Source organism: Salmo trutta, chromosome 21 (genome assembly GCF_901001165.1).
Source record: "Salmo trutta chromosome 21, fSalTru1.1, whole genome shotgun sequence".
Taxonomy (NCBI): Eukaryota; Metazoa; Chordata; class Actinopteri; order Salmoniformes; family Salmonidae; genus Salmo; species Salmo trutta.
The window spans coordinates 1775214-1790251 of NC_042977.1; the positions used below are offsets into that span (position 1 = coordinate 1775214).

The 15038-nt window shown below is 41.6% G+C and overlaps 1 protein-coding gene and 1 long non-coding RNA gene across 5 annotated transcripts in view; both read right to left on the reverse strand.

The window, feature by feature from the left end:
• The window catches only part of efr3a (EFR3 homolog A (S. cerevisiae)), a 243809-nt gene that overhangs the window by 195780 nt on the left and 32991 nt on the right, over positions 1-15038 (reverse strand). The gene's annotated exons all lie outside the window — the stretch shown is intronic.
• On the reverse strand, positions 1447-7005 carry LOC115156512 (uncharacterized). Its single transcript, XR_003868251.1, has 5 exons — positions 5383-7005; positions 4336-4410; positions 4076-4247; positions 3485-3884; positions 1447-1881 (listed from the first exon to the last, which is right to left on the reverse strand). It is a non-coding gene; the product is annotated as an uncharacterized LOC115156512 (long non-coding RNA).

Below are 15038 nucleotides of genomic sequence, written 5' to 3' on the forward strand. Positions count from 1 at the left end.
TAACACGTTCATCTATACAAACAATAGTACGCAAGTAAAACACCATGGGACCACGCAGCCGTCACACCGCTCAGGAAGGAGACGCCTACTGTCTCCGAGAGATTAATGTACTTTGGTGCGAAAAGTGCAAATCAATGCTGGAGGAAACAAAAGTATCTATATCCACAGTAAAACGAGTCCTATATCGACATAACCTGAAAGCCTGCTCAGCAAGAAGCCACTGCTCCAAACAGCCATAAAAAAGACAGACTAGTGTTTGCAACTGCACATGGGGACAAAGATCGTACTTTTTGGAGAAATATCCTCTGGTCTGATGAAACAAAAATAAAACTGTTTGGCCATAATGACCATCTTTATGTTTGGAGAAAAAAGGGTAAGGCTTGCAAGCCGAAGAACACCATCCCAACCGTGAAGCACGTGGGTGGCAGCATCATGTTGTGGGGGTGCTTCGCTGCAGGAGGGACTGGTGCACTTCACAAAATAGATGGCATCATGAGAAAGGAAAACTTTGTGGATATATTGAAGCAACATCTCAAGAAATCAGTCAGGAAGTTAAAGCTTGGTCGCAAATGGCTCTTCCAATTGGACAATGACCCCAAGCATACTTCCAAAGTTGTGGCAAAATGGCTTAAGGACCACAAAGTCAAGGTATTGGAGTGGCAATCACAAAGCCCTGACCTCAATCCTATAGAACATTTGTGGGAAGAACTGAAAAAGTGTGCGCGAGCAAGGAGGCCTACAAACCTGACTCAGTTACACCAGCTCTGTCAGGAGGAATGGGCCAAACTTCACCCAACTTCTTGTGGGAAGCTTGTGGAAGACTACCCGAAACGTTTGACCAAAGTTAAACAATTTAAAGGCAATGCTACCAAATACTAATTGAGTGTATGTAAACTTCTGACCCACTGGGAATGTGGTGTAAGAAATAAAAGTTGAAATAAATCAATCACTCTACTATTATTGACATTTCACATTCTTAAAATATAGTGGTGATCCTAACTGACCTAAGACAGGGAATTCTTACTAGGATTAAAAATCAGGAATTGTGAAAAAGTGAGTTTAAATATATTTGGCTAAGGTGTATGTAAACCTCCGACTTCAACTATATATAGATATCCTAAACTAAATTGTTTTGATAACTTTCAAATGTAGCAACAGGTCCATGTAAAATAAACAACCCTTTACATAATACCATAGAGGCAGTGTTAATATAACAACGTGCGCCTTTTCATTGTCATTCCCAGCTGTTACAGATACTGTGCCTATCTGCATTTTGTCTGGTGGTAAATGGGGCTACCTTGGCAAAATGGTGGTCATACCTGCATGTGTGGTGTCCCATATACAACAGGAGTTCCCTGATCCTTGTGCAGAATACATCTGGTTTCTCCCTCCCCACATTTACTAATATCATTAAATTCAATAATAAAAAGACAACACAAGTAAAAGTTGTGTCCAGTAAAAGTTTAATGCCGAGTGCCAGGTCTCCATTTAGAGACTTCAGTATCAAGCCTGTCTGTCTGTCAGTCAGGGCTTCATCACATCATCTTGCAAGTCTCCATGTGCTGGCTCTACACAGGTTTCCGTGAACACAGACACACAGTCACTTTTATATTACCAATGGCAGTTAGGATAGGTAATATCTGACACACAAACAGGTACTGTGTTGAAGTTTGAACAGGTCAGATACAACCTTCCCAATCAAATGAATGAGGCTGAAATATGGCAAAAGCATGTCCAGTCCATCTGTAGAAATAATAGGCAGAGTTCGTCAGTGACACATGGAATGAAAATGGTGTTGCTATTACTGGACATTTGTGCTGTACAGTATTCTTAGTAATCACGTCCTTGTGGATGTGTTGAGTGCCATGTCTCTCTGCATCTCTGAAAACATACACACAGTCACGGTTCTATTACCAATGGCAGTTATGGCTAGGTGATATCTGACACAAACATACAGTGCCTTCGGAAAGTATTCAGACCCTTTGACTTTTTCTCATTTTGCTAAGTTCTTATTCTAAAACTGATTAAATTGTAGTTTTTTTCTCATCAACCTAAACACAATATCCCATAATGACAAAGCAAAATAAGGTTTTTAGAAATGTTTGCTAATTCATAAAATAAAAAACTGCTATCACATTTACATAAATATTCAGACCCTTTACTCAGTACTTTGTTGAAGCACCTTTGGCAGTGATTGCAGCATTGAGTCGTCTTGGGCATGTCGCTACAAGCTTGGCACACCTGTATTTGGGGAGTTTCTCCCATTCTTCTCTGCAAATCCTCTCAAGCTCTGTCAGGTTGGATAGGGAGCATTGCCGCACAGCTATTTTCAGGTACCTCCAGAGATGTTTGATCGGGTTCAAGTCCGGGCTCTGGCTGGGCCACTCAAGGACATTCAGAGCCTTGTCAAATGCCGCTCCTGCGTTGTGTTGGCTGTGTGCTTAGTGTCGTTGTCCTGTTGGAACGTGAACCTTTGCCCCAGTCTGAGGTCCTGAGCACCCTGGTGCAGGTTTTCATCAAGGATCGCTCTGTACTATGCTCCGTTCATCTTTCCCACGATCCTGATGAGTCTCCCAGTCCCTGCCACTGAAAAACATCCCCACAGCATGATGCTGCCACCACCATGCTTCACCGTAGGGATGGTGCCAGGTTTCCTGCAGACGTGACGCTTGACATTCAGGCCAAATAGTTTAATCTTGGTTTCTGACCAGAGAATCTTGTTTCTCATGGTCTGAGAGTCTTAAGGTGCCTTTTGGCAAACTGTAAGCGGGCTGTCATGTGCCTTTTACTGAGGAGTGGCTTCCATCTGGCCACTCTACCATAAAGGCCTGATTGGTGGATGGTTGTCCTTCTGGAAGGTTCTCCCATCTCCACAGAGGAACAGTAAAGCTCAGTCAGAGTGACCATCGGGTTCTTGGTCACCACACTGACCAAGGACCTTGTCTCCCGACTGCTCTAAGAAGAGTCTTGGTGGTTTCAAACTTCATCATTCTTAAAATGGAAGGAGGCCACTGTATTCTTGGGGACCTTCAATGCTGCAGACATTTTTTAGTACCCTTCCCCAGATCTGTGCCTCGACACAATCCCATCTTGGAGCTCTACGGACAATTCCTTCGACCTCATGGCTTGGTTTTAGGTCGGACATTCTTGCTCAACTGTGGGACCTTATATAGACAGGTGTGTGCCTTTCCAAAGCATGTCCAATTAATTTGAATGTACCACCTGAGCTCAATTTCGAGTCTCATTGCAAAAGGTCTGAATACTTATGTTTTTTTTTTACTTTTTATTATAAAATCTGTATGAACCTGTTTTCATGTTGTCATTATGGGGTATTGTGTGTAGATTGCTGAGGAATTATTTTTATTTAATCAATTTCAGAATACGACTGTAAAGTAACAAAATGTGGATAAAGTCAAGGGATCCGAATACTTTCCGAAGGCACTATATACTATGTTGAAGTTTGAACAGGTCAGACTAAACCTACCTAATTCTGTTCTCCCTATTGGCGACCTGGAGGTGAGCAGGCAAGAGGTGAGGCTGGAGGTGAGGTCTTTGCCAGAGGCCGGATTGATGGGCAAAGTAGCGTAGATCAGCTCCTGGCTCCTCAAAGATACTGGTCGGTCAGACACACACCATTGATTACATTATCAATGGTGGTTATGATTAGCCTGGTGGAACCAACCTGGTCGTTGCATTCACCTTCCTATTTCACTTCAGATATCATAAAATGTGAAGTGAAATAGAATGCAGTGAGGGCATGTTTGGATGATGCTGATCAGGTTTCCCTTTCTGGCCTTCTCTATGGGGCATGTTTTGCTGCAAACTGGACATCTCTCGAACAACTGCAGCAGGCAATCTTATGATGTGGTGATGACTGTGAGGACCTGTAACAGGGTGATATATAGACAGCCAAGTGGTAAATGGCATTTTGTTCTAAAGAAAGGAAAAGCTTTTTGATAATGCACTTCACAACCAAAATGACTCTACTAGTTGCATCTGCTTTGCTGGGGAATTAACCTATTATTTTATCCAGACAGGTATTTTTTAATAGAACTTTTCACATAACATACACTACCTGTCGTAGTCGAAGCCGTTTGTCATCAGGTCAGTAACTCGGGTCACTATCAAAGGCCTCATGATGGCGTGTCCTTTTCATAGGAGTCGAGGGAGACTCTGGCAACGACGGAGGTGGTGTCACAAGGGTAATTGTGTCGCATGACACTTAGTCGGAGGTCTTGCCTGACAAGCTGTGAAAAGGCAAGTGAACAGTGAATTTAATTATTTTTGGAGGTCACTAAACCATTGCAATCACATTGCTGGATATGTTATGACCACCTTGGCTCCTTCTGGTAGGTCCCGGCATCCGTTCATGACCAGGGGATCAGTCTGGCACCCAACTGTGCACTTTGTCTAACAGATAAACGGGGTCAATGACTGTCATCAACACTCAATTATAAACATAGTTTGAGAAATAACAAACTTGTTTGGGTGCTAATTCTATGCTTTACAGATGTAGACTGACTGGCTCCAGATTGGATTAGATTCAGGCCGGTGACGCCATTATACTATGCAACCAGCTGTGACATGTTTTGCCATGGGATGGCTCGAGTTTGTTGCTGCTAGTTAGTACACTGTTGTAGTCAGACACGAGTTAGCTAGTACTACCATAGCTGCATCCAATATTTATTTTTGCCCTGGATATGGGGTTGCACCTCAGAGGCTAATGTGACTGTTTTGAATAAATACACTACATTTAGGCCTCTATTCATTCTGTAAAGATGAAGCATTACATATTCCGCGATAGAAATATAAAAGGTAATTTCTGATTGAGAAGTGTTTACGCAGTCTCCGCGGAAACGTTGCTTTCTAATTTAAATCAGGCTGTAAAGCTGAACTTCCATGATACGGATTGAATAGAGCCCTTAGTCGCATGGAAATAGGATAACATATAATTAATAGGAAACTGCCATATTATGATGTAGTCAAATTCATTTTAGAGATGGCAATGTTGCCATTACTGTTACTAGCAAAGTTCGTAAAAAAAATAGCTAGCAATGCTAAAATAGGTAAAATACGGTGGTCCCCTCAATCTTAGTTAGCTGGCTAAAGTTATACTGCATCTAAAGTCAATCTGGCGACATCACAACCATGAAAAAAAGGTTTTCCAACTAATATTTTTCTTGTTTTGTAATCTTTTTGTGTTTCCAAGCTAAATCTGAGTTGTACTGAGTTAGCTACCTAGCTGGCTAACGTTAGCCTATCTAGATAATTAGGGTAGCTAGCTAACGTCACTCGTCAGCTATGCAAGTGATGATAGTGACAATGATTATCAAATTATACAGACGCATAACCAGCAATTCATGATCTAGCTAGTATACTCACCACCACTGGGGACCAATGAACTCCAACCACCTTCCGCATGATAGGTTCCATCGACAGGGCATGCAAACCAGTTGGCTGTGCATCCTGCTGGAAGCATGCATTGCATGGTCAATCCGTACAGGGCTATTCAGTTTAAAATGGCAGCGATCCTTTGAAAGTATTGGGGGCGATGAAACAACGGAGCCCCACTTAATGAAGGGAACGAAGTGGGCTGAGCGGCAATTTGCATGGGGAGTTTGGCAAAAGGGGGCATGATTTGTTAACATTGTAATCCAAACCCAACCTTAAAGTCACTTGTTGTGACACACTAAGGTTCCAAACTCCATTTTAGACAAGACTGACTTAATTACTCAAATGATCCTATTTACACATTGTAGTCAATTCTGAAACTAGAATAAATGTTTCCGACTCATATTGATGCTACATAGGCCATTTTCAAAAGGGATTAGTTGATTTTTAGGGGCAGTCGCTCTGTAATGCTAAATGTTTTAATTATCTGAGTACTAAAGTGGGTACTCCAAAAAGGTGGCGGATGAGGCAGATTACGCACCAGTAAAGTAAAGAGACAGAAAACGCAGTGGAGAAGAAAAAAAAAAATCCATCATTACTGCGAACAGGTCTTTGACAAAACCACTCTTCAAACCTCAAACTTCTGCAAAAGCATTTCCCAGCTGCCCCTTCCCTGACACTTCTAGCACAGAGGCGCTTTCTGATATACAATTCATTCTCATCATACAGGTAAAGCGAGGTCACTTTAACACCTAAGCAAAGTTATTTTCCTGGCACAAGGGAGCTTGACGAATCCCCGGGGCTCAAGAGTCATAAACTTCATTAATGCAGTGTATCAAAAGCCAGTCAGCAGGTAACCTTTCCAGGCCCGGCCTGTAAGACGGTCATTATAGAGCTGGCAATTACCTGCCACATTAAAGCACAGAGGAAAGCGGGGAGCCTGTGAATGTGTGTTAGTTAGTTAGCTTAATGGACGACGACTCGGCCCATAGGCTACATCCCAAATGGCACCCTAATCCCTATGTAGTGCACTACTTTTAACCAGGGACCTAGGGGTGTCCCTATGGTAGGGACACAGGGAATAGGGTGCCATGTGGGAAGCCATAAGCCTCACGGTGCCAGCTTTGAGTGAAACTGCGAAGGACTGGGGAGAGATTTGTGGGGGATTAAAATAACCTTTGTTTATCCAGAAGGCATTCAAAGAAGCAATTCTTCTCTTTCTTTATAATGGCTCTTTCAATAACAACCAGGTCAGGGAACAGTTGGTAGGAACATAAGGTAACCCTCCTTCACAAGACGTTCATGGCAACATTATAATAATGATTTGACAGATGCTATGAATAGTAAAGACAAGAGATGTTATGACTGATACATACAGTATACAACATGTCAATGACAGCTATAACATGCTCATGAGAAGTCTTACAATGTATTATAACTTACTTGATCAATGCATTATACCTGCAGGCTTTAAGTACATTGTTTTTTCATGCTGTGGATGATTTGTTTGTTAATGATAATTGAGTGTTATTGTTTTGGTTTGGTTAAGGGGCTTGTGTTTTTCATATACAATACTTGTCAAAAGGTTGGACACACCTACTCATTCAAGGGTTTTTCTTTATTTTTACTATATTGTAGAATAATAGTGAAGACATCAACACCATGAAATAACACATGTAATCATGTAGAAACCAAAAAATATATTTTTTTATATTTGAGATTCTTCAAAGTAGCCACCCTTTGCCTTGACAGCTTTTCACACTCTTGGCATTCTCTCAACCAGCTTCATGAGGTAGTCACTAGGAATGCATTTCAATTAATAGGTGTGCCTTTCTAAAAGTTAATTTGTGGAATTTCTTTCCTTCTTAATGCATTTGAGCCAATCACTTGTGTTGTGACAAGGTAGTGGTTGTATACAGAAGATAGCCCTATTTTGGTATAAGACCAAGTCCATTTTTTTTTTAAATTGAACCTTAATTTAACTAGGCAAGTCAGTTAAGAACAAATTATTATTTACAATGACGGCCTAGCGGGGAACAGTGGGTTCACTGCCTTCTTCAGGGGCAGAACAACAGATTTTTTCATTGTCAGCTCGGGGATTCGATCCAGCAACCTTTCAGTTATTGGCCCAATACTCTAACCACTAGGCTACCTGCCACCCTAATGGCAAGAACAGCTCAAATAAGCAGAGAGAAACATCAGTCCTTCATTACATGAAGGTCAGTCAATCAAAAAAAAATAAAGAACTTTGAAAGTTTCTTCAAGTGCAGTCACAAAAACCATCAAGAGCTATGATGAAACTGGCTCTCATGAGGACTGCCACAGGAAAGGAAGACCCAGAGTTACCTCTGCTGCAGAGGATAAGTTAATTAGAAAGTTAACTACATCTCAGATTGCAGCCCAAATAAACGCTTCAGAGTTCAAGTAACAGACACGTCGAGGAGTGTGTGAGAATCAGGTCTTCATGGTCAAATTGCTGTAAAGAAACAACTACTAAAGGACACTAATAAGAAGAAGAGACATGCTTGGGCCAAGAAATACAAGCAATGGACATTAGACCGGTGGAAATCTGTCCTTTGGCCTGATGAGTCCAAATGTACGATTTATGGTTCCAACCGCCTTGTCTTTGTGAGACGCAGAGTAGGTGAACGGATGATCTTCGCATGTGTGGTTCCCACCGTGAAGCATGGAGGTGGTGGTGTGATGGTGCTTTGCTGGTGACACAGTCTGGGATTTATTTAGGGTTCAAGGCACACTTAACCAGCATGGCTACCACAGCATTCTGCAGCGATACGCCATCCCATCTGGGTTGGGCTTAGCGGAACTATCATTTGTTTTCAACAGGACAATGACCCAACACACCTCCAGGTTGTGTAAGGGCTATTTGACCAAGAAGGAGAGTGATGGCGTCCTGCATCAGACGACCTGGCCTCCACAAACACCCAACCGGGTGGTTTTGGATGAGTTGGACCGCAGAGTGAAGGAAAAGCAGCCAACAAGTGCTCAGCATGTGTGAAGTCCTTCAAGACTGTTGGAAAATCATTCCAGGTGACTACCTCATGAAGCTGGTTGAGAGAATGCCAAGAGTGTGGATGTACTTTCCATTTTTGAAGGGTCCTGCTGTGAAGCTTTCAAAGATATAAGGAATCCCAAGCCAAGGGTTGCTACTTGCCTTGATATCAATTTGTGCATTGTGAATCTGAAGAGGCTTGAGCGCAATCATTAAGGGTTGTTTCACTTCGCTCTCCATTCAGTCATTTATTAATCCACTTCAAGATCATTACCATTTTGCTCTCAAGGCAATATTTACAAGTAACAAAGACTAAATGCCACCACGTTTTTCCTCCTTATCCACCAAAAGGCTCCAGATCATATTTCAAAGCATCAGCATGCTCCCCATCAAACGGTTAATTATAAATGTGATGAGTAGTTCTCATATCTTAAATCTCCCCTTCATCAAAGGGCCCTCATAAGAAATACACATAAAATCAATACAAAATTCCACTTGCATAATGAATAATGAAAACCCTAGTGCTATGAGTCATAGCACTAGGGTTGTGGGCACTGAAACACCAGTGCTCACAAAACACCAGCGCCCAGCATGTCAAATTTGTAGTCATTTGGTGTCAAGTAAAAAATATACATGAATCCCTACAATAACATCAAAGAAAATGACACATACTGTCAGTGGTATGACATTTGACTGCTCATGATTTGCGACACATACTGCTGAGCATTGTATTTTGGTGTCAAGCTTAAAACAAGCATGAGAAAACTCCCAACGCTTCAAGAATTTCCAAGGTCACACATTCCTATCCAAAACATCACATCTATGTTGTAACGTTTGACTACTGATTAGATGGCGTACACGTTCTGACCATGTGCGGAAAGTCCAAAACGAAAAGCATGGGAGGGGGGGATTTTGCCAGCAATTGCCAGGCTCGGGTGAAATCATTAGATGGGGGTCACGATTCATCATGCCTGTTTAGATTACACACACACGCAACACTCTGGGCCCGGGGCTGCTGGGGCACTAGCGCGATCTGGCGACAGAAGAAACATTCGGTCCCGTCAAAACAGTGTGTGTGTAAATTAAAATGGATTACGGGGGCTCTGATCTGCAAAACTAATTTCCGTGCTATTCCCAAACGATCCTGTCTCGTGGGATTAGCGGGAAACAGTTTATTATATCCCAAGGCGCACTGGAACTACATCAGGGATAAAGCCCCCAAAAAATAGGGAAACTTTTGGAAAACTTCAGTGAACTGAAATTACATTAAAGGGCCAATCTGGGATTCAAACCACAACAAAGCATTTACCTCTGCCAGTGATTTAGTAAACAGCTAAGGGATGGGAAAATGTAAGCACTCAAATATATAAACAGAGTTATTACAATGCTTTAGAGTTTGTTTTCATTTACATTGTTTACTAACAAGCATATGTTTTGGTTTCTGATGGGGTAAGTCAGTTGAACTAAACTGATGACGCATTCATAAGTTATATTCTCCAAGAATCTCCAACTGCTCTTAAATGCAAGTAAAACTAAATGCATGCTCTTCAACTGATCGCTGCCCGCACCTGCCTGCCATCACTACTCTGGACGGTTCTGACTTAGAATATGTGGACAACTACAAATACCTCGATGTCTGGTTAGACTGTAAACTCTCTTTCCAGACTCACATTAAGAATCTCCAATCCAAAATTAAATCTAGAATTGGCTTCCTATTTCACAAAGCATCCTTCACTCATGCTGCCAAACATACCCTCGTAAAACTGACTATCCTGCCGATCCTTGACTTCGGCGATGTCATTTACAAAATAGCCTCCAACACTCTACTGAGCAAATTGGATACAGTCTATCACAGTGCCATTCGTTTTGTCACCAAAGCCCCATATACTACCCACCACTGCGACCTGTACGCTCTCGTTGGCTGGCCATCGCTTCATATTCGTCGCCAAACCCACTGGCTCCAGGTCATCTATAAGTCTTTGCTAGGTAAAGGCCCGCCTTATCTCAGCTCATTGGCCACCATAGCAGCACCCACCCGCAGCACGCGCTTCAGCAGGTATATTTCACTGGTCACCCCCAAAGCCAATTCCTACTTTGGCCGCCTTTCCTTCCAGTTCTCTCCTGCCAATGACTGGAACGATTTGCAAAAAAATTTAAAATACATTTTTTTTTAAATCACTGAAGCTGGAGACTCATATCTCCCTCACTAACTTTAAGCACCAGCTGTCAGAGCAGCTCACAGGTCACTGCACCTGTACATGGCCAATCTGTAAATAGCCCATCCAACTACCTCATCCCTATACTGTCGTTTCTTATTTGTTGCACCTTTGCACCCCAGTATCTCTACTTGCACATTCATCTTCTGCACATCTATCACTCCAGTATTTAAATTGCTACATTGTAATTATTTCGCCACTATGGCCTATTTATTGCCTTACCTCATTTGCACACACTGTACATAGACTTTTTTCCTATTGTGTTATTGACTGTATGTTTGTTTATTCCATGTGTAACTCCGTTGTTGTTTGTGTCGCACTGCTTTGCTTTATCTTGGCCAGGTCGCAGTTGTAAATGGGAACTTGTTCTCAACTGGCCTACCTGGTTAAATTAAAATAAATGGCTATACATAATCAAGTTAAAAGTTAAAAAAATGGATGTACCAATCCCAGATTGCCTCATTTAATTGAAGTCACAGGCATTGTTTGTGGACTTCAGCCCATGCTGCTTTTTGCCGAATGTCTCTCTCCAATCTGTGTGTGCTTATTGTTATTGAGCTGTAATGTCCAAACCAACAAGCAATTTACCATACTACTCTGAACACTAACCCCACCCAACAGGACTTCCCAGCACATTTTTCAAAAAAAAGATTATTCTTATCTTGGAGGACTTTTGAAAGAGCCTTATTTAATCTTGGAGGACTTTTGTTTCAGACAACTCAAAACTTCTGACATTCAATTCAATACAACTTGAAGAGAGACAGAAATATGCAGATGAGTGCTCATTGACATTTCAGTTGGCCAAATGAAAAGTCTTGGGGAGGGAGAGGGCAAACACAGTGAAGGACTAGGCTGGGAACAGGTCAGCATAATTAACTAGGCCAGCATAGTTAATGAGCTGATAGCCCAAACACAGGAAATGACTGAAATATGAGCGGTGAAAATGCAACTCTACCCATCCATTCCACAACATGGTGTAACTTTACACAAAGCCAGGCAGCGAACGGCACACGCACGCGCACACAGATAAATGTGTGGACATCCATTGAGAAAATGTTTCTAATGACCAGTTATCAGCTGATGAATCCTTACAGTAACTGACATCTGAACTACAACAAACAATCGACTATAGTTTCGTTTTTTTCAGTATTATGCTCAATTTAACTCAAAAGGAATTTTTTCACCTTGCCAAAGGTCATAGCCCTAAATCTCTCTCCTCAGATCAGTAAAACACAGCAAACGCAGAGGATGAAAAGGCTGTAAATAGGTAAGAGGTGCCATGCTACATCATCAGATACATACATCCCATTCAGGTGTAGGGTTACCTCTAGATGTTGATCTTGGGTCAGTTTCACTTTCCCCCTAATGGTTAAGAATAGGATTGGGGGAGCGGAAGATGATTCTAGATCTGCACCTAGAAGAAACTTCACCCCGGAGCTCCCATTCACCACATTGCAAAATGGCAAAATCCTGTCCCATAACTCTCAGAACTTAACAGTAGAACCGCCAGGCCTTTCATCCTATAACTACCCGCTAGAGAATGTTGCCGGGCGTCCCCTTAAACATATGCGTCAGATTCATATCAACCCGCAATGAGCAGCAAACATAAGCACCAACGCTTGATAAATAGCGCATAAACAATTGTAAAGCATGAATGAATTGCATTTATAAATATATCCATGTAAAAATATAACAATAGTTATTTGTTTAGATAGAATTATACAAAACATATTCTTGATTTTACAAAGTCCTAGTGAAAAACATAGGCCTAAAGCCAATTTTCGACACTTCCAGCCAATGACCCATCAATATTCCAATAGTCGAATAAATACATTTCATATATTGTACCCTCACACAGTGGGCCACCAACGAAAATGTAAATAATGAACAAAATGGCATCACGTGATATTTTGGCAAAGGCACACTGATGCTACATCGCTCTCCAACCAAGGTGCACGAACTAAAGGGCAAACTGAAGTCAAGATTAAATTCAGCAACTCCAGAGGGGCATCCTACGAATAAAGTTTGAAGAGTTAGTGTGGTAACTTTGGTCAACTCTGAGTTCAACTTGGGCTAACCAGTCATACGAATGTGGCTCACGTTTTAGTCAGGTTAAACAAATCCTTCAGAATGAACCTGCTCCTGGGCAGGCTAACTCAGGGCTAACTTCATTTATAATGAACAAAGTGTCTGAGCCACAAGTTGAGGACCAATGAAATCAGATTCCCTCCCTCTCGCAAAGACTGCGTCATCATCCCCTTCATTTGAGGAAGACTGAAAATATTTTATTCAATCAAATGTTTGTGTTACTTTTTTGTTTTCTTAATTTAACACCATAGCCTGGTGAAATGCAAGATAACTTTTCTTTCATTTTGACAAATGAAAATGTGGTACTGAAACACCAATGGATTGATGTTTCAGTAGTCTCAATGAACAGTTCAGTGTTCAACTAGCCACGTGACATGCACGCATACTTGCAAGCCTGCTAGAGTTAGCGGCAGTATCCACCGTCGTAGTACGGATGAAGCCAAGGCTGGAATGTGAAATTGAAGCTGGCTAGCATTACAAAACCCTGAGTAGATCTAGCTTGCTTCATAGGATACCCCTCTGGACAGTGGTCTTGACTGTGGCTTTAACTCGACATAGAGATGACAAGAAATAGGTTTCCTTTTCATTCAACTGATTTAATGACAAAGGAAAGATAACACACTCAATGAGAGGGGCCAAAGTATAAAAGTTCCCTTTCATATGTCATGACTTTCACAATAACACCACACAACATTCTTACACTAGTCTCATTGATTGAAAAATGTCATGTGTACAGTGCACAACAAGCTATGAATGTCTATGATGGCCCATTATGAAAAGCTGTGGTGTTGAGTCAATCAATTTCCATCAATGTAATCCAAGAGATCATGACTTAATACAATCTCATTCTTTACGTATTTGCCACAGACAAACAAGGAATCTAATAAGGTTACATAATTCTGATTTCATTCATTTGACAATGCAAGGCAGAGAACATGCTTCAGTAAAAAGGCCCAATGCAGCCATTTTTATATCAATATCAAATCATTTCTGGTTAACAATTAAGTACCTTACTATAATAGATTTCCATTTTTAAAAAATGCAAAAATGTTGATTAGGACTGTCTGGGAGTGTTCTGAGTGGGGAGGGGAAAACTAGCGGATATTGGCAGAGAGGTTTGGAACTATTTTTATTATTGGTCCATGTCACCATGGAAAGCCATCCATGCAAACCTGCTGATTAGAAGGTCCTGTGTAGATAGTCTGGTTGAAAATACAATCAGGATACAACACTGGTTAAAAAAATAATAATCACACATTTACAGTGTTAGTTTCAGCTGTTGTACAATATGATCCAAAACACAAAAAAAATGAATTTTGACTGCATAGGGACTTTAAAAATCACAATATTTCTTTAGTTTGAGAACACGTAGAGAAAAAAACATTGGTTTCATGACATAGAGAAAATGTTTAACAAACAATTTATGGCCTACGGGGTCATTTATACACACTCAGTATATAGACGAGTGGAGACTGCTGAGGGGAGGACTGCTCACAATGTCCGTAACGGAGCAAATGGATACCATTCCACTTATTCCGCTCCCCTACCAGCCTGTCCTCCCAAGTTAAGGTGCCACCAACCTCCTGTGATATTACCTTTATTTAACTAGGCAGGTCAGTTAAGAACAAATTCTTATTTTCAATGACGGCCTAGGAACAGTGGTTCAACTGCCTTGTTCAGGGGCAGAACGACAGCTCGGGGATTCGCCAGCTCGGGGATTCGATCTTGTAACCTTTCGGTTACTAGTCCAACGCTCTAACCACTAGGCTACCTGCCGCCCTATATGGACAGAATACTATGTAGATTCCCATCATTCATAACCCATGGTCTGCAGAGACAGTGGCCTGAAGCACAGAATACAAACCAACCAAAACAAAACCTACCAAAACTCAGGAGGGATCTTCCGTTCCAAGTTCTGCTGTAGTTGAAAGCTCCATTGGCTTCGATATGAGGTACCTGCATGTATCTCCTGATTCTCCTCATGGTCACCCCTAGAGGACCCACAGGGGCCACTGGTCCTCACAAGCCACTGGTCCACTCAGATAATCCAAGAAGCTAATTCAGATGATCCAAGAATTCCCATGAACTCAACAAGGTATAACTTGCTCTACCTTACTGGACTGCAATAGAGCCCAACATGGCTGGGCTATTGGAGGTTGGATTCCATTGATCCGATCATAGTAGAAACTTCAGTGTCCACAGAACTTTATGATGTAACCGTTCCACCTCAGCAGAGCTACGCAACTCAGGACTGTAGTCCAAGCAAGACTTCTAGATTCGGATCACTAGATTCAACAAATTGCTTTCCCACTTGTCTAAAACCTATGCTAAAT